Raw genomic sequence first — 5,663 nt, forward strand, 5'->3', positions numbered from 1 at the left:
ATGTGGGAATTCCGGTTGCCACACATCATGGCGATACTTTGTCTGTCTTCGCCATGAGGGGAGTGAACACTGATATTTCGTTGTAGTTTTAATTCACATTTTTTTTCTGGACACTTTTGTAAGCACTTTTTCATATATTTACAGTTACTGGCCATTTGGAAATCCTCCTTTGTGAAATATCTGTTCAGGTCTTTGCCCCATTTTTCTAGCCAGTTGTTTGTCTTTTTCCTGTTGGTTTGTAGGAGGGATCTGAACATTTTGTTTAGAGGCCCTTCTCAGAACCTTGGTGGCCTGCACAACTATTTAATCTGTTGAGAGCCGCGGAGAAGACCCCGTCCCTGAACCCACAGCCACACGAAGAAAATCTGTGTGTGGAGAGAACCAAAAGGATTTACTTTAGACTTTAAAGCTAAAGTATTTTCATTCTTTTATGGCATTTTAAAAACAGTGTTTTCTATAAAATTCCTAATGTCTCATAGTGCATGCAACAAAGTGTAAAATATAGATGTTTATCCTGACATTTTACTTAGAAGTATTTAGAAAAATCTAATTGTGTGAATGTTCCAGTCTGGCAAATACAAGTCAAGGAAACAATTTTAAATTCTCTAAAAAAGAAATGAAGAAAAAAATTATTCTACAAATGTTCACATTTCCAAATGCATCTCTATCAAGATGGTGACGATATGTCCAGGGATACAGAGCAGATGTGCTGGCCGGGGTCCAGGCCCGAGCGAGGTTCTGAGTCAAGGAAGACTGTCATGTGGTGGGTGAAACGCCGCCTCGGCTCAGAGCCGGCCAGCAAATGGGCAAAACCAACTTCATAGTGTTTTCAGGCTGATTAGTGAGAAAAGCATTCCCAGGTGCAAATATCCTCAAGTTTAAATCATTTTAAAGAGAAAAATGAACAGGAAACATCGTATGATCTATCTCTGGGCTCTTCTAGATTCTAGGCTGAATGATTTAACAGTATTGCTAAAATAGGTGGGTTTAAGGGGCACACTATTCCTCTTTCTCAAGGAAAATAAGAATTCTACACCAGATTTTACTGACACTACCTTAAGTTCTGCGGTGAAAGAGCTGAAGTTAGGGGGTAAGCAGTGAGATCCCACTAGCCCACTTGGGTATTCTTCCAAAATATCTTTACAAACTGTACAACTTTCATCAATTCTGGATTGTACAAACTACCGTTGAAGGTTCTGTCCATTATTTTCTTAGCTGTGAAAGGAAGATTTTCCTCAAAAATTAAGCGTAATGTACGTGTGAGGTTGTCTTATGCGTTCCTGAGACACTGAGAGAGTGGAGTCTGCAGAGAGCAGGCCGGAACGCCCGCGAGCGGGGATCCGTCTTCCTGCGTCTGGCCTTTACTCTCCAGCTCTTTTTCTTTCTTGTGTGGCAGAGCGGTTCTTACTGGTTTGTGGAAAGGTCAACAAAAGAAAGATATTTTAACTTGATAATAAAAGACAAATAAGAGTACAAACAAGTAATGAGGGATCAAAGATTTTTCTTTCTGTCAAGAATTTCCTGGTGAAATCACATAGTTTCACCCAGATAATCAACGCCTTGTTAAGTCCATTTCTCTGACATCTTCCCTAAGTTCACACAGGAAACTTTTTAAACTCACGAAAGCACAGAACTTGGGCCACCATCAATCCCATGGGATAAAAACTTGGGGTGACTCTTAAGGAAACTGTGGTTGACTGGACTGGAAGAACAGCTGCTCTTTATGGGTTTCATCAGCTCACGTGATTTCATCAGCAAACGCTGTCTTTCTTTCTTCTACGGACTTTTGACCTGCGATGATCATCAATTTAAGATCAAGGCACATGGCCCAGCATCATTGTTCTGGGACTTATTACGGAAAGAAAATAAATCAAGACATGAGGAGCAAGGCCTGATTTAACGAAAAGCATCACATGGACGAGACCGGGGTCTTTCGGTGACTACAAGTGATACGAGCTGTCATCCTCAGGCCCTTGAGGCTCTGGAACTGAAATACTGTCACTTTTATGAACGAAGTGGCAAAATATTACAGTTTTAAGTTGTTTTTCTTTAAGTACACAATAAACCTAAATATTTTTTCACATTTTATAAGAGAGTACTTTAGGTCACAAGCCTGGTATTCATGAGTTATGGAAACAGCATCACTGCTAATCTGGCCTCAAGCTTTTCTCAGCCGTGAATTTCAATCTCTGCGTATAATGGCTACACGAACAAGAGGGATCGAGGAGAACTTTACCGACTATACTTGGAAAAGAACTCTTCGTATCAGAAAAAAAAGTAAAAAGAGAGAAGGCAAAATTATGAGGGAATAGTTGACTTGAAACAGACCATTTTAATCGTGTCTCCTGTCAGTGCTCACAGCGTGGAGACCTCATCAGACAGTTTTTAATTAGGTTTTAGGCACTTTATAAATGTAAGCTTTAAAATAATCACAGAATTAGAGAAGCTGGATTTGACCACAAACCTGAGAAAATGCTGACTTCAGACCTTCCCTCGTGCTCTGGGGGTTTCCGGCCACATTGTCTCTGCAGCGCGGAGGCAGCACGCAGGGTTGTCCTGCTCAGAAGGGAGCGCCTCACTCAGGCCACCGTCCCGCTCAAACGTATTTAGGTGATTTCTCTTTATCTTCAGGACAAAGCCCACACTCCTCAGCCTCACATTCAAGAGCCTCCATAATCTATATTTCCGTTCGTATTTCCTGTTGTTATTATTCATTCTTAAAGTGTGATCCTTGAATCACCTGCACCAAAATAAAACCGAGTGCTTATTATAAGAAAGTCAAGCGCTCCAGATACTCCGAGTCACATTAAATGCTGAGCTGCCTGCTCTGCCTGAGCCCTCCACACCACAAGGGTGGTCTGCTGTCCCTGACGTGCCCCCTGGGGTTTTATATTTGGGCTCTGGCTCATAACCCTCTAGGCAAGTCTTTTCTTTCTATTTTATTCATCAGTCAAGACTCAACTCTAAGCTCCTCCATGAAACCATCCCTGGGTGGTTTCTTTCGAGCCCTTTTTTTATTCCCATCCATAAAAGAGGATAATAATAAAATAAAAATAAAAGGATTATTGTGAGATAATGCTGTTACCACAACTGAAACCTGGGCTGGGGCTCAGAGATGGTACTGCCAGTGTGCTGTGGGATAAGGCCTCAGGCTCGTATGATTTCAGAGAAACCTGTGCTCCTGCACCCTGTCCCCCCTTGAAACATAAACATGTTAAATGATTGAGTTAACGATGCCCTTTCCATCCATTTCACTCAGCCAGAGCAGTCCAGACGTTTGGACTTGAACACAATCAGTGAACTCCTCATTTTTGCAAGATAGGAATCAAATGGGAAGTTTTAAAATAGAATTTTCCCAAAACGTTAGTGTATTGAAAAATACCACAGAAGATATTGGACTTCCAAAATTTTCAGGAGTACATCCCTCTGATTGCATTTTTAAGCTCTCGGATAACTCTAGGCCCCTTGAGTATGTTTAGATCTTTGTGAGTTTGTGTAGATCTTAAATCTATATAGACCTGGCAAGCATGTGGGCAGGGGAGGGAGGGAGGGTGGAATTCAGACTCGCCTCATGCATCTCCAGATCTGGCTAGACAGTGGAAAGCAGAAGGAAGTAGGGGAAATGTTTGAAACAAAGCTCGCTCTAGAGGAGTCTGCAATAAATCCAGGCCCCTCACCAGAAAGCAACCAACAAGGACCCACGTGTCTGTCTGGGGTGCTAAGGAGGGGTAGACTAGCTTACAGTTGGTTGTTTGGGCTGTGGGGAACTCCCTAACCCCAAATTTATAAACCATATCATTTGCTCCCGCAACAGCTTTTCTTACTGGACGTGTGGTTCTGCCCTGTTATCTCTGCATCGTCTCCCGGCTTACTCCCTTCTCAGACAGAAAGACGTTTCTGAAGGGCTGTAGCATTTCTTTCAACTAGTCCCTTCTGTGCACTTTGGTCATAGCCTCATTTTATTGTTGTTTCAGTTTGAAAATGCAAATATGAGACAAATACCAAGAAAGAGAGGAATCAAGTATTTAGTAGCAAATTCAGTTTTAAAAACAGGAAAAGGCTGATGATATAACCCCACGCAGACAGCACCTGAGCTCCACCCCTGGAGTCTGAGACACCCTGGAGGGGAACCCAAGGTCTCGGGCAGTGTTCTTGGCAGGGAAAGCTTCGCACTCACTCTTGCGGGAACAGAGCTTTTCTGACAAAAGTTCGAAGGACTCCAGGCCCCTGCACGCTCAGAGGCATTACCCGTTTCCAAATTCTAGAAGTTGGTGGGAGGAGAGTAAGGGGTAGTCAAGGGCATGAGGTGAGATTGAATTAAACGTGGCAGGCGGGGGGTGGTTCGTGCCCACAGATGAACATGTTGCCCACAGTCGGTCCATCCCTCACAAACACGCTGGGCTCCTGGAACCAGGAATGTGAACTCATTTAATGAGATAGAGGTCTGTCTGGGCCTTGGATTTCTGTGTTATAAAATAGGAAGAGAGACACTCGGAGTCAGAAGAAGCTTTGAGCTCATCTGAGGCATTCCACCTCCCCCTCTTTCTCCATCTTAAAATTTCTCATCAACTGCATTGTAGTTCTTAATTTTTAGAATTTCTACTTAGATTTTTTTTTTTCTGAGGAAGAGTCACCCTAAGCTAACATCTGTGCCAGTTCTCCTCTCTTTTTTGGTATATGGGCCACCAGCATAGCATGGCTGCTTGTAGGTCCAGGCCCAGGAACCGAACAAGGGCAGCTGAAGCAGAGCACGCTGAACGTAACCACTAGGCCACCAGGGCTGGCCCTTAGATTTTTTTTCAAATTATCTCCTCCTCTCCTTCTCCTTCCTCTTCCTCCTCCTCCTCCTCCTTCTTCTGTCTTCCCTGTTTCATGGATTCTGTTCCTTTGTTAATTCATTACGGTCACGTGCTGCATAAGGACGGTTGGTCAACAACAGACCACACATATAACGGTGGTCCCATCAGATTAGTACCATGTAGCCTAGGTGTGTAGTGGGCTGTACCATCTAGGTTTGTGTACGTGCACTCTATGATGTTTGCACAATGACAACATCGCCTAACAATGCATTTCTCCAAACGTGTCCCCATCACTGGGCGATGTGTCCCTTTCTGAGTGCTCTGTTATCTCCAGCTCCTTGGCTGTGGGCTCTTCTTCTGTAATACGATCTCTTGTGATGCTGTGTTCACTGTGTGCTCTGCACTTTGTCTGCAGTTCTTCTTCAGTGGAGGTCTGGCATGTGGAGGTGGCTCTATGGGACAGTCACCAGACGGCTGAAAGCCCTACAGTGTCCTACACTTGCAGACCACACTTTTGTGCTAGTGCCTTGATTTAGATTTTCTAATATTGCATGGATAATGAATATCTGGTTCTCTACCCTTGCAAGGTACATGCTTGGGGTTCCAATTTGTCGTTGCTGTTGGGTTGTTTTGTGTGTGTGTATCTGTTTTGGTAGATTTTTCATTTCCCCTCATGGCTCTTGATGGAAATCTCTCTTCATGCAGGGACCATGGGATAACAGGTAGAGGTTTCCCGGGCTCCCTGCTGTGCATGAGGACAGGTGCAGAACCCTGGACCCTAAGGTATAATCCAGTTCCAGGGCCTCCTCAGACTGGGCAGCTCAGCTTAGGCTGTGGGTTCCTTCTTCATTCCCCTACCTGGCG

The sequence above is a fragment of the Diceros bicornis genome, chromosome 17, assembly GCF_020826845.1.
Source record: "Diceros bicornis minor isolate mBicDic1 chromosome 17, mDicBic1.mat.cur, whole genome shotgun sequence".
NCBI lineage: Eukaryota > Metazoa > Chordata > Mammalia > Perissodactyla > Rhinocerotidae > Diceros > Diceros bicornis.